Consider the following 14,364-nt stretch of genomic DNA (forward strand, 5'->3'; position numbering starts at 1 on the left):
CTTTAACAAGTAATGAGCTCTGTCCATCACTGCCAATCAACCTTTTCCACAAGATGAACAGTGTAGGCCAGCAACAGTCATTAAAGGCTCCCTCTCCATCCATCTCTAAGAACAGGAAGGCTAACCCTAGAGTCTCTGCAAATTATAATGCAATTCAAAGTAACATCTTTCTCTAAAGATTGTTATGTGGAGTCATGTTGGTTCTCTCTAATAATGGGTGAAGGTTTCCACTCCCCCCCTAAAATTTTGGACAATTCTTAATGATTCCTTCAGAATGAACATTAATACTAAAGTCCAAAAATGTTATCAGAAAAAACAAACTTGTAAAATATCCCTCTTGGTTTCTTTATCCTGCTAACAGTCTCTAGGTGCTACTTCACTTCCCAACTCCTTCCCTCAAACAGCACCAATTGTGTACTGATGAGTACCGTCACTTCTCTTTTCTGCTCACAGCACACAACCATCTTTTCTCCCCTGCCTCATCATAATGTCTTGCAGAATTTCTGAGGACATTCTCCTCAGAGCTGGTAAAATGACAGCTAGCACTGGGCTAATTGTCTGTGAGGTGACAACTGTTCCATCCGAATGTCTGTGAAACATCTCAGCAAGTCTCTTCAATTAACAAAGTCAAGTATGACTGATTTAATTTTCATTTGAGAGTTCTTCTCGGAACTGGTTCAGGTGTACCCAGCGAGGCACTTACTGAAACAGAATAGGTAAGGATTAAATGTTCTGCCTTTATACAGAGCCCTGCATCCAAGCATCTCAAACTTTTCCTAAGTCCTCAATTAATTAAGACTCAAGTTATCCTCTGTGGTAGAGAAACATAGCTTTGTCTGCTTTACGGGTCAAGGTCTCAGGCAGAAATAGGCCAAACGAATTGGCCAAGATCCCACAGAAAGCATGTGGCAGGTCTGGAAATTCAAATTACTTCAATTCCAAGGCACCTCACACACCACACATGAAAAAAAAGCTGTCCTGCCTTCATTTACTCTTTCCTTCTGAATCTTTCTAATTTTTTAACATGATGAATGTCCTTTCTGGTCACAGGGAACAAAAAACCATCACTAAAGCAGCTCTTAGAAACTTCTTTAAAGAGGAAAATATAAGAATAATACTCCATAGCAATGCAAAATGGGAGGTTTAGGGCTGTTAACCTGATACTTGTTCTGATTTTATCAGCACAGTCCAGGTTTGGAAAGCTCAGATAAGCTCTAATTGGTAACTTTGATATTTTTGTGACTTTATGTCATCATCCATAATGCTACCAGATAGCAAAACATTATACATGATGACATAACACCTGGAGAAACCATTATGCTTATCAAAAGGCTGTGGGTTTAGCCAATTCGGTTCAAGAGCTTGTGAGCATTTCTGAGCTTTTAGCCAGGCTCTATCAGCTCTGGTTATTACCTCCGTCCTTTTCCTGGCAAGCTGCTCCAAAATAAGAAGCAAATAATGTGGCTGCACCGTCTATCCTATCCAAAAACCACACAAGGGTTTAATGGTTTGAAGCACAACAGGAAAGACACAGGTTGCTATCTTCTGTTAAACAATGACCTTGTGAAGGTAACAGAAAAGAAATTTAAAAAAAAAAGAAAGAAAAATAAAAAAATAAGCCTGCCCTGCCTCCACAGACCTCTGCCTTTTATGCAAAAGCAGCTACAAAACATGTGTCAGGCAAGCCACAACGCTGGTAACAAGACACAGCGTAAGAAAAGTTCTCCCTCAATCAGAAAAACCCCATCACATCTACTGTAGACGCTCCTAGTCAGCGGCTGTTTAGTCAGAAGTTTTAACCAACTCCTTAAATTCACCATCTCGGGGGCCTTGCTCCTTAATAAAGACTACAGGGTGTTGAGAAGCACAGTATATTATTTCATTAAGTGCTTTTCGGGAGAAGGGGATTTAGAAGTAAAACTGCTGGCTTTGTGTGGCAAGGTGACGACCTTTGACAACTTTGGAGCTTATCTCTTTCATCTTCCCACTCCTCTGAGACCCCGAACTTGTGGAGGGATGGAAGTGGGTAAGCTGGGGCCAGACAGAGTCCATCATTGTTGTGGGGCTGCCTCCTCTCCCTCTCCCTCTCTCCCCTTCTCTCTCTCTCCCTCTCCCTTTCGCTCTCTCTCTTTTTTTTCCCCCCTAAACAAAACAGATCTGAACTGAGCCAAGGAAACAAAAATGTATTGTTCCTCGCAGATGGAAGCGAGTGTCGCCTAGGTAACCAGATTAATCTCCTTTTTCTCTCCCTTCCTCTCTTGTAGTGCAGTAATCGGTGGGCTCTTTTCACAAAAAAGCCAGCCTCAAAGCTGGGGCTCTAACTAGGTTCCTAATTAGCTGCAATTTACAATGAAGACAACATGATGAGATAATAGAAATTTGCAAAATAATGACATACCTCAGCAAAATATTCCTCCTCCTAAGAACCATTTTTATACAAAAACAATAAAGAGGGCCCTTCTAAAGCAAAGCTGGAAAATGGTGGTGTATTATGTGACACAGAACATTATTGTTCGCCTCTTGTTCCCCCAATCAACAGCTTATTGTTTGGCATCTTAAATAAAAATGACTCAAATACAGGCCACATAATGATCTCCATTGCGCTAATACACTGTATATACAGAGTAGTCAAAAATGTACCCAAGCCAAGGCCAGTGGGGCTGATAAAGTAGCAGGGCCCACAAAGGTAATTTACAACACAATGCACTAACTATTATGACTGCTCTTAATCACACATATCTGCCTGATTTCTGTCAGGATGCGCTCTGACATCAAAAAAGAGCACCCGAACAGGGGGCAGCTAGTTAATGAAATATGATGGATCGCATTTGTTTTCATGTGGTGGTTAGCTCAAACGAAGCAGCCTCCAGACTGTTAGCCAACAGTCATCTCTTGTGCGACATCAAAGGCTCCCATTGACGGGGGGAGAGGGAGGGCGCGGGAAGGGGGATCGTGTGGAGACAGCACAGAGGGAGGAGCGCTGAGCAACTCAAAGGACCATTAATCGTAATCTCTACCTTATGTCCGAGAGGGGAGAGCAGAGAAACACAACAGGCTGAGGCCAACCTGCTACTGATTTCAACGAGCGTCAGCACCTCCACACGTGGTGGAAGAGTGGCACAGCAGATGTGCTGACCACTGAAATTTGGCACTTTCCTGCACAAGGGTGACTTGTCATTGCACACCTGAGAAGCACATCCTAGAGAGGGAGAGGGAAAGGGTTTTGATCTCAACAGAAATAATTAATTAATAGCATCAGATTGTCTAAAACTGTTAAGAATAACAGCAGCAGCCACATCAAAAGTCATTCCTTATTAATTCGTGGACTCATCACTGTTGACTGTTGGAGCTGCAAATACGCAAGAACTACTGATGAGTGGATTGCCCCTTAAAATAAGTGCAACTGCAGCCACTTTGGGCAAGGCCAGGAAAGCATTATCATGCACCCTGACCTGGTCCTGAGTATGGCAAGAAGCCTAACTGCCTTCACAAATTGGAAGGAATCAGAAATTTCATGTTACACAGAGGGTGAGCCAACGGCTGAAAACCGAGAGAGTACCTGGCTCTAGCTGTACAGCAAAGTCCTGCAAGACTGTTTACACTGAGGGTTAACCATCCAAAGAAGCATTATAATAGTGCTGCCATCTGTTTATACAATTTCTTTCATCTTAAGGATCTCAAAGCACTTAAATGGTATTGTAAGTTTGCTGAGGAGAGCTACTGAATACATTAATGATGAACATTATGCTACACAAGAATAAAGAAAAGAAGCAGATTTTAGAAGTACCTCAAATATACCCATTCTAATGACCATTACCATGAGATTTTTAAACAGGAGAGAGAGCAGACCGGACTTTGGGTTTTAAGATGTTATTCAAAACACTTACACAGGAAACACATGGGGGTACCCATTCATCCTGAAAACCTTTGGAAGTGTAACATGACACCTTCAAATCAATGACAGTGAACCTTCAAACAATTTAAAAAAGAAGCATGCAAATTTAAGACACAGAGCAGCACTGAAAGCAGGGTTTGATTCTGGAATTGTGTCTGCTATAAACAAACATACGCTGCTCTGCAGAGATTTCCAGGAAAAAGAGAACAAGGTGGACAGATGTGAAGCATTCAGTCTTTAAACAGAAATAACAAGTGATTGATGGTCAGATTCTGGTGTGCTTACTCATACTTAATACTATTATCGCCATGCAAAGTCTGATTCAATAGGAGTACTTGCAGAATAAGGTCTTATTCAGTGTAAGAGCATCAAAACTAGTTCTGAAAAACAAAATTATGTCTATGGCACTTGAACTGCCACTAAGGCAGCCCTACTCCAACATATGCTGAGCATCTTCTTATCCCATTGACCTCTCCCAGCACAGGAACTGGCAATCTACCAGAAGTATCCTGACACACAGGATCAGGAAGCACCTAAGAAAAGAGCAGGAAAGTCAGGAAAATGGCTTTGAACCTGTGAACCCAATAAAGCATAAATCCTCCATCACTGGTGCTTCTTGGCACCGTTTGAAGGCTAAACCTAAAGATTTGTGTGTTTGTTTTTTTGTTTCCAGATACAATACACATTTCTGTGGAAGGCTGAACGTATAGCCTGTGATTTTCAGGCTCATCTGAAAAAGCAGACTCAGTTCATGATTTAGACTGCTAGACACAGAAATAAGCTTTTACCTAGAGTGTTTTCCTCCTTTAGAGCTTACACTCTACTTTTGCTTAATCTATCTAGAGGTGTTACCATTGCATTCTTACATAATCCTGCATGGAACAGCCACCATGCACTGAGAATTCAAAAAAGCAGGAACAGAATTGCTGCCCAGTATATTCTGTGCCAGAGTCAGAAGAGCAGCTCGGTATCTGTGCAGCCTGGTATGCTTAACACTAAAAAAAGAATTAAATGAAATTTCTGGATATTCAGCAACTGAAGGTTTGGGATCCTAGACGTTAATCTTTTTCCATACTAATCATGTCCAATGTACTGCACCATGCAGTGCAGGAGGCCAAACTACTGGGACTGAACCTGAATAAACTCTGTCATCCTTGATTTTTATTTTTATTTAATCTAACAGAATTATGCGTGCAAATACATGTTGCAAGTGTGGGCACTTTTTTGCAGCATCCCAAGTGGCTGGCACAAGCTGAGTTATCCAGCATGAACCTAACTGAGATCATCTACACCATTCTCCTGGAATAGCACCTTTGTGGCTCTGAACTGCTCCAGCAACACAAATTCACAAACAGCTTTTGCAATACGACTCAAACATCCTTCAGCATAAACAAAATATGGTGTGTGACACAACTGGCTCACCTTGATTTTTTTATCATTATTATCACTCCTCAAGTTTTGGGGACCTTTGCATCTCTCAACATGTTTCTTTAGCATCTCTGATAGCCTTCACTCTTCCTGCATTTTCTATCTTTGAACCACTAGCAAACAGCAAGAAAAACTAGGTAAAGAAATGGTTTCTTGCTGGGTACAAGAAAATCCATGCAGCTAGCTTAAGTTTAATGTTCTTCAGCTCTTTTCTTCCTTCCTCACTCTTGCCCCTGCCACCCAGGGGAGGTGGGAGGAATGGTTTAAATCAATAACCAAAGGCTTCAATTTTATAAACCCTTGAGTCATAAGAGCTCCAAGCCCTTGGTGCACCCATCATAACCTCCCCCACCCCTGTACACTCACATACACCCATAACACACATATATATAAAAGAAATACTCCCAGCCTGGCATTAACAATATTCATTCAGTGCTCTTTACTTAAAGGAAGAAAACAATTAAGTGAAACCTTGAAGTAATCTCATTCTGCCTATTTAGCCTCTTCATCCCTCAATGTGTGGTTAGTAAGTGTTGCAATCAGGGGCTAAGGCCTGCTATCATTCGGCCTTAATTAAAAAAGACACAAGCAGTGGAGCTGTGAATTAGAAATGTAACAACGCACTACCCCTGATTAATTCGAGGCTCATGTTGGATTAATAACTCCAAACAAAGAACAAAAGGAAATTGTTATGCGAATTGCAGTCCTCCCAGGCCAGACAAAGGTCAAATCACAGGATTTCAATTTCATCCGGAGTCGCTTAATCAACTCCCTCGGAAGGAAGACCATATGCAGTCCTGAAAGCTACCCATTGTAGTCGTCTTGTCACTGGACCTGGGAGACGGCACAGAGATAATCCCAACTATTCCCCATCTTTTCTCGGTTATTTCTTTCCCCTTTTCCTTTCCTTTAACAGTTGTGGGGTGGTTTTTTTTGTTTTTCCTTTATCCTGTTTTGTTGTGGGGCTTGGTTTTTTTGTTTGCTTGTTTTTTGGGGTGTTTTTGTGTGTGTTTTTTTTTTTTTTAATATAACAAAACCCTTTCATTAGGGCTAATAATTAAGGAATAAGGACTCTGTCAGAATGCAGCTTTTGTGGCTGCTGCCCTGTGGAAGCACCCCAGCTCATGCTGCTCATGCAGCTGCAGAGACAGCTCCTCATTTTGAGGGGGATCTTCTCTGACAGCAGAAGTGACTGCTGTGCTTTGGCATCATGCAGTTACTTACAAGAAAGAGCACTCGGTGTGGGGGTTGGTCATGGGGGGCAGACGGGCAGAATAGGACAAGTTGCACACATTCAGTGCACTGCTTGCATCTTAGTACAGAGGTCTTATGGGTATATTAGCTGTGGAAGAAGGATAGAACTGCCCTGAAGATTTCTCTCTGGCTGAAATTAAACACAGAATAAAATCACGTATTTTCTTGCTGATCACCCCCAATGAAACGATGATGGAGCAAAGCAGCCCTCAACTTTCATAATCTAAAATATATTGTCCCCCAAGTAAGCAGAGAGTGTGTCCCCTGCTCCCACCAAATATGACTTCTCAATAACTCACACTGCATTTTATATGGACTTCAGAGTTCATCCTGTATAAAGAACAAAGGAAAGTCCAGGTCTGCAGAGGAACCTGGCACTTCATGCTCAAGAGCAACTATAAAGCCTGTAGAAACTGACAAGAATCAAGGAAGAAGCTTCAGGGTGGTGACCTGCAACATGTTCATTCCCACCATCACTGCCTTTCCAAAGGGCTCTGCTCACCAGCCCAGTAACCAGTTTGCCATGCAGCCGCCTGCAGCTGGCCTAGCCTGAATGATGCAGATAGTCTCTCAACCAGATCCCTAGTGTTTACACACAATGGCTCAAAAGGCATGCTGAAAATTCTCAGTTGTTTGTTTGTTTTAAATAGAAATTGGGTAACAGCAACACAGTTCAGGACCAAATGTTCCTTCTTCAGGAATCAGCTTCAGCAAGAGGCCAAGAGCCAACAATACTTCCTACCTTGTTGCAGACCTCTCACCTAGCTCAAATTTCTCCTGACTTAAAAGGAAATGAAATACAAAGCGTTAAGAAACAGCCCTTTTTTACTCCAGAATTGTGTCCCAAACATATTCCATGTACGTAGGATTGCTGACAAATGTACCATGTTCTGTTTTAGCAAAATGGGTACCTTAAAAGCCCAATAAAACTACCAAAATCTCAGTGCTGTTACCTGGCACTACATCAGTAATTTCCAAACCTGAAGGCACAAATAAATAAGGATTCATATATTAAAACACTTTAGGAAATGCAGATGTAGATTCTGTAGAAGCCTCTTACCTGTGTTAGGTGCAAAAATGAAAATTGCAGGTCACTCGGTGAACTTAGAAGATCCTCTTTCAACTTTCAGCTTGGGATCATCTCCACTCAATTCTGTCACAAACTGCACTTGGTTCTCTTTCCAAGGGGATGCTCACACACTTGTTGTCTTTGAATTAACTGTTTAAGAGGAAGAAGTGATTTGTGAATTGCCCTGTTCCAAACCCTTTTCCCACTCAGAAATATATGCCAGCTTTAAATGCTAACCCAGTAAACGACTATTCAACTTCTCTGATGCTTTCCCTTTATGTATCTGTTCACTTTTGCTTTACATATTGATTTCTTAGCATGCAACTAAAAATTAACATGAAATTCCTACTGTGCCATGGAAAAGGAGAGTCACATATACAGAAACCTTTTGCTTGTGTTGCACCAAGTCATTAAGTCCAAATTACATGGAATGCAAATTCTGTTAGAAGTCAATCTTTCAAATACTCCCCTAGCTCCAAAATGCACACATAATTTTTGATCTCTGCTACTATTAGAAGCTCAGCAACAAATGATTTCATGTGTATTTCCAGTTATTGTAGCTACTTCTACTCTTCAGTGCAAGAGTAAGACATAAGCTTTAAAAGCACAGCTCCAAAATTTTAGCCTACTTACTAGTCTGTGAAAGAAGGCAATCTGTGTGCATATCCCAGTAAAAAGAAATAGGAGCCAAGCTTGACCTTTTTTTCATTATTCCCCCTACAAGTGGAGCAGTTCTTCATTTCCTTGTCCCAACGAGACACCACTCTCTTGGAAAAATCCTCCTGCCTTATAATAAATTCTGAACCTGAAGTTATTATTCTGTGATATGAATAACATTGCATATAGATAAATGACAGTAGCCTTTGAGTCCAGCCAGAGACTTTACAGTCCTTGACTCCACTGCAAAAACCTTCACTGGGAAACACTCTGCAGCACCTCTTTGGAAAACAACTGTTTAGTGGTGGTGTTGGTGCACACAATTTCCTTAAAGCAAGCAAAGGGCTCACTTCCATAAAATCCGCATGGATTCCTCTCAGGTTGCACACCTGCACCCTGCAATACTGTTTGACATGAAGCTTCAGCTATCAGCTGAATATAGGTAATTTCAGCCTTCACATTTAATGCTAGTTAAGCTGGTGGCTTTCAGTCTAACAGGATGAAGACTGGCCACACACTGCCAGTGCATTCCAATTACTCAAGAACAAGAATGGTATTTTCTCCAAGTTAGCACACAGTCATGAATTCTAGGGTTTTATTTCACAGCCCTGGTCCCTCAGTCCATGAGACGACATTACTCCTCTCTATACAAGACATACACTTCTCACTGACTGGAGAATGATATGCAAATAAACACAAGACAAACTGATGTGCCAAGAAAAAACAGCTCAGTGTATGGTCACCAAATACATCCACTGCTGTTGTAATACAAAAACCACATCTAACACAGCTTTCGTCTGCTTTCTACAGAAGAAGGCAGGGGCAGATAGGTATTGGGGCATCTGCTCTACTCCCAAGCCACATGCCAGCATCGCCAGGTAGCCAGCAGCTCTTGTAGCTTAGATCACATAAAAATCAGCTACATATCTGCTAAGGATGGCAAGAAGAACTTCTTTCAGTGGCTGAAGACCCAGCCAGCCCCTACTGCCAAGTCTGGCACATGCGTTCTGCATCTTGAAATCAAACTTTACCCATTTTCACAGCTCCTGCATATCACAGAATCACAGAATGTCAGGGGTTGGAAGGGACCTCCAGCGATCATCCAGTTCAAGCCCCCTGCCAAAGCAGGATCAGCTAGGACAGACCACACAGGAATGCATCTAGGTGAGTTTTGAACATCTCCAGAGAAGGTGACTCCACAACCTCTCTGGGCAGCCTGTTCCAGTGGTTCATCAACCTCACAGTGAAGAAGGGTCTCCTCATGTTGAGGTGGAACCCCCTGTATTCCAGCTTGTACCCTTTGTTCCTTGTCCTGTCACTGGGCACCACCAAAAAGAGACTGGCACCTTCATCTTGACACCCACCCCCCAGGTTATTTATAGACATTGATAAGATCCCCTCTCAGTCATCTTTTCTCAAGACTAAAAACCCAAGGCCTCTCAGTCTTTCTTCACAGGACAGATGTTCAAGTCCCCTAATCACCCTCATAGCTCTCCGTTGGACTCTCTCCAGCAGATCCCTGTCTCTCTTGAAATGGGGACCCCAAAATTTGAAACAGTATTCCAGGTATGGTCTCATCAGCACAGAGTAGAGGGGGAGAAGAACCTCCCTAGACCTGCCAGACATACTTCTCTTCATGTACCCCGGGATACCACTGGCTCTCTTGACCACGAAGACACATTGCTGTCCCACGGATAACTTACTAAGACTCTAAGGTCTCTCAGCCGCTTTCCAGCAGGACAACCCCTAGTCTGGTGCCTGGTGTTATTCCTCCCCAGATGCAGGACTCTACACTTCCTTATAGAACTTCATGAGATTCCCTTTTACCCAGCTCTACAGCCTGTCCATCTCTTCTAGTTTTGGATCACCAGCAAACTTGCTGAGGATACATTCTACCCCTTCATCCAGGATGTTGAACAAAACCAGACCCAGTACTGGTCCTTGAGGAACACCTGTAGTCACAGGCGTCCAGCTGGACTCTGTACCACTGGTCACAACCCTCTGAACTCTCTTGTTAAGCCAGTTTCCAATCCACCTTACAGTCCAATCATCTAACCCACTTTTCTTTAGTTTACCTATGAGGATATTACGGGAGATGGTATCAAAAGCCTTGCTGAGATAGACGATATTCACTGCTCTGCCTTCATCTACCCATTTGGTCATGCCTTCATAGAAGGCTATCAGATCAGTTAAGCAAGTTTGCCCCTTAGCAAATCCATGCTGGCTACTCCTGATAACCTTCCTTTCTTCCATGTCATTAGAGAAAGCCTCCAGAATGAGCTGCTCCATCACCTTTCCAGGGATGGAGGTGAGGCTGACTGGTCTGTAGTTGCTTGGGTCTTCCTTCTTGCTGTTTTTGAAGACTGGAGTGACACTGGCCCTCTTCAAGTCCTCAAGCACCTCTCCTCCATGACCTTTCAGAAATGATGGAGAGTGGCAACAACATCAGCCAGCTCCCTCAGCACTCATGGATGCACCCCTTTGGGGCCCATGGATTTGTGTGGTTTAGATTTATCTAAGCAATCTCTAACCCAGTCCTCACTGACCAGTGGAGAATCTTCCTCCCTCCAGTTTTGCTCCCTTACTTGCAGTGTCTGGGATTCCTGAGGGCTGGTATTAGTAGACAAAGAAGGCATTCAGTAATTCTGCCATCTCTGCATCATCTGTCCCTCAAAACTGAAGGTGCCTTGGAGCCCGTCTCATTCTCCTTGCTCCTCACAGCTATCTCCAAAGACTGAAGGGGATTATGAATTTGTATAAATCCCAAAGCATCAACAGCAGGCAAGCATTTAAATCTGCCTTCAACTTGACTTGCTTTCTTCAGAAACCATCTCAAAGCAGTTTATTTGCTTAAAGAAACAAGTACTTGTTTCTTTAAGCAAATAAAGCAACACATTGCTCTGTTTTTACTTTTTTTCCCAGTCCTCTGCCCTCACTTAGAAGCTGCCTCTTTCACTCAAACAAGCCACCAGTGAGAGACACTCCTCCTCTGCAGCTCCTACTAAGTGTGCAATAGCTTTCATCTGTCTCTACCTCACTGACTCTTCATCTCTTTTCGAATCACAGATAGGCAACAATATTTCCTTATCGTGCTAAGAACGGGAGACACTTTCCGCTTCTCTTACACTATTACCCACCCCTACAAAGCAGTCTAGTCTGCACCAAACAAATGCATAAATATGGCAGTTCTCTGCCAGATTTCAAGCCACAACTAGGACTGCAGTTTTCCAGTGGGTCATACTCCAAACCATACTGCAAGCAAGCAGCTGTGGCAAATGATTAAATCTGAAGGGATGTGCAGAGAAAACCAGTTATGTCAAACCCATTTGTCTCTCTGCAAAAAACCCAACCCGACCAACCAAAGATAACAGGGGTTCTTCTAGTCACCTTACCAAAACGCCACTTCAGTCAGAAAGGTAAAATCAGAACAAGGCAAATTAGGTTTTACTTCTGGAAAATTTTTCCATAGAAGTCCAGCACCTTTGCTTAAGCTCAACTTAAAGGATTGCACACTGTGTCTGAGAGCTGCTGGGCAGCTGCTGCACTCCCTCCCAGAGGCGGCTGCTCCTCAGTACTTACTGGCATCAAGCTGGGCAGAATGAACAAACCTTATTGCCATGAAGCTGTTTAATATACCTAATTAGTCCCACTACTATCACAGGAAAAATATGTACTGAAGAAAAAGCTTTGCAGGAAAACATTTACCTTTCTGCAATAAAACCACACAACAAATATATCCAGTCTAAACACACTAGAAGTCCTTTTCCAAGAAGCCCGAACAATAACTGCCAACAAAACTGCACAAATGACATGTTCTAAGTTTATGGAAAACCTGGAGGAATGACTTGTGTTGTTGGTAACATGACTATTGCCTGACTTTTTTTTTTTTTAATGGAAAAAAATAGGTTTAGTGAGAAAATTTTGTGGGAAAAGTTCTTCCTACTTATAAAAATTAAAATAAGACAAACAAAAAAATTATTGACATAAAAGCCCTGTTTTGACAACATTTCTATGACAGCTCAGAAATGCAGGCCAGTCCTAGCAGCCAGAGAGGCTGGACATCTGAATCAGGCAGAACAGATGCTGAACCTATTTCTACCACCCCACCCCACCACTACCACTGTAGCTTCTGGAGACTTCTGGCTGCTTAGGAATGTTACCATTTCTTTGAAAGATTTGGGTTTCATTCCAAAACAGAAAGATACTTCACGAAACTGGTTTGTTTGTTTTTTCCCCATTTTAGGTGAGATTTAATGGTATCCACAGGGATTTCCAATTACTGCTATCAATCTAGAAACATAGTAAAGTTTGACACTTAGGGTCATTAAAAGTAACTTCCTTGTAAAAGAATCTGCAATACTTTCACAAGATGATCAAGAATCTTGCCTAATTCATAGACTCATAGAATGGTTAAGGTTGGAAGTGACCTTGAAGATCACCTAGTTTCAACCCCCCTGCCATGGGCAGGGACACCTTCCACTAGAACAGGTCACTCACAGCCTCATCCAGCCAGGCCTTGAACACCTCCACGGAGGGGGCATCCACAACCTCCCTGTGACCCTGTGTTCCAGCGTGTCACCACCCTCACTCTAAAAAATTTCTTCCTAATTTCCAGTCTAAATCTGCCCTCTTCAAGATCCAATCCATTCTCTCTTGCCCTATCACTACAAGCCATTGTGAAAAGTCCCTCCCCAGCTTTCTCGTAGACCCCCTTCATGTACTGGAAGGCTGCTCTAAGGTCTCCCCGGAGCCTTCTTTTCTCCAGGCTGATTCTTCATAACTATGATGAGAAACTACATCAAGGAATAAGGCCAAGAGTCTAACACTATTCCCTAAAAAGAAAGAGCCTGGAAAGAGGTTCCAGAAGCTTTGAAGGCATGGATCTCATGGAGCCTGAATTTGCCTTCTCTTTATTTATTTATTTATCTGTTTATTTTTTTTGTGTGTAATCTGTCTCCTTTGCTTTGATGCTTATGATTGAAAGGTATTGTGTAAGCTCAGAAAAAAAGCGTGCCAGCAAAAGCCAAAACACACAATTTGGTATATTTGCTTGCTGACTAAACAGCAAGCTTTGCTTGGAGGGTAAATTTTTAGTTTCAAGACCGAATGAGTGCTTCAATAAGTTGGGTAGCAGACTGCTGGTACAGTGTGATAATTAAGGGATCTTAGTTCTTAAACAATGTTGATAAAACAGAAATCCCTCTTCCTTTTTTTCTGGATTACCTTTAGAACTGAAATCAGAGAACACTAAATGAATAATAATTTGCACCTTCTGTGAATGATCGAAGATTGAATCAAATTTTAACTAGACTCTATTTGTAATTCCCTCAGGATGACATAATTACTATTCAACACATACCTTAATTAGCTGTACACATCTATTTCATAGTATTTAACAGGTTTATACAGCTTTTATGTCTGTTGAATGGATGTTCCATTCTTATCAAAAAGAAAATAATCTTGAATTTCCTAAAATAAAAAAAAAATTCCTCACAGAAGTCAAGAACTGACCCAGAAATTGCTGTCCCTATAGTCAAATAGTTACTTTTTGTTAGTATTTTGTTTCAAATTCCCTAATGCTATAAAGAATTGATAATGCACTCATGTGAATTATTATTGCTGCTGCTTCTTTCCTTTTGATGAAACAAAGATCATAGTGGTACTGTCTGATGAAAAGAGAAAAAAAATAAAACCAAAACCAAAATCATAACTATTCAAACTTTTGCAAAGAATTTGAAATGAATACAAACCAAGCTGGGACACAATTTCTTTTTCTGTTTTGGGTTACCGTATGGCCTTACCTCTAGAAAGTACTACTGATTTCAGTGCTCCATCAGGGATCAGAAATAAGCTGAAATTTGGCAAGCCAGACCTTCAGGTGAAACCAAAGAACTAACATTTGGGACCACTAGATCAGCTTGCTCAGAGCTGTGCCCAGCCTGACCTCAAACATTTGGTGGAACACTGGAAGAGGTTGCCCAGGGAGATGGTTGAGGCCCCTTCCCTGGAGGTATTCAAGGTGAGGCTCGATGAGGCCCTGGGTACCCTCGTCCAGTTGAGG

This window comes from Indicator indicator, chromosome 14 (assembly GCF_027791375.1).
Source record: "Indicator indicator isolate 239-I01 chromosome 14, UM_Iind_1.1, whole genome shotgun sequence".
In the NCBI taxonomy this organism is placed as follows: domain Eukaryota; kingdom Metazoa; phylum Chordata; class Aves; order Piciformes; family Indicatoridae; genus Indicator; species Indicator indicator.